This window comes from Theobroma umbraticum, unplaced genomic scaffold, assembly GCF_002168275.2.
Source record: "Theobroma umbraticum cultivar Fairchild unplaced genomic scaffold, ASM216827v3 scaffold_12.1, whole genome shotgun sequence".
Taxonomy (NCBI): Eukaryota; Viridiplantae; Streptophyta; class Magnoliopsida; order Malvales; family Malvaceae; genus Theobroma; species Theobroma umbraticum.
The window spans coordinates 1488433-1489071 of NW_018397269.1; the positions used below are offsets into that span (position 1 = coordinate 1488433).

General features: G+C 33.8%; 1 long non-coding RNA gene across 1 annotated transcript in view; it reads right to left on the reverse strand.

The window, feature by feature from the left end:
* Positions 1-639, reverse strand: part of LOC110425674 (uncharacterized) — a 1085-nt gene extending 446 nt beyond the window's left edge. Inside the window, exons 1-2 of the long non-coding RNA XR_002446057.1 lie at positions 577-639; positions 429-485 (exon numbers count right to left, since the gene is read on the reverse strand). This is a non-coding gene — a long non-coding RNA (uncharacterized LOC110425674). The remainder of the gene's footprint in view (positions 1-428; positions 486-576) is intronic.

Here is a 639-nt window from a genome sequence, read left to right on the forward strand (position 1 = left end):
GGAGACACGATGGAAAATTTTCAGTACATCAATGTTATTAACAGTTTCTTGGTAAGAGAGAAAAGTGAGTGGATGGACAAAGTTAGTGGAAAAGAGATAAGATTAATTTTACTCATACTTCTGTTCTTTGACACAGAATCGTTCTATAAAATCATTCAAACTTAATTATTTTCTTTTTTTTAGTATAGCCTTTCAACTCAACTAACCAACCAATGGTTTGAAATAATATTTGAAAACTCAGTTTTGCATCCCTCCTGCGAACCACCTTAATGGATATTTAATGTGATTTTTTTTCCCTTTTCTCTCCTTCTGATTTTTCTATCCTCTTTACCAAGTAAAACCTGAATAAAGTATTCATATATTGCAGGAGAGACATGGCTCCTTTATATAGCGAGTAAGTGAACTAATAGAAATGGCATAGATCAAACCTTGCAGCTACACTGATCGCCAATGGTATGTTGTAATGCAATGATGTGCTTGAAAGCCTGCACACCAGAAACAAATAGATGTAATTGGAACTGCAGCTATGGAAATCAATAATAATCATAACGTTTAGAGATCAAATTTGAATCGCACCATATGGAGAGAACAGAGGTTTCGAGTTTTGAATTTGGTAGAAGACCAGACATTAATACAAGA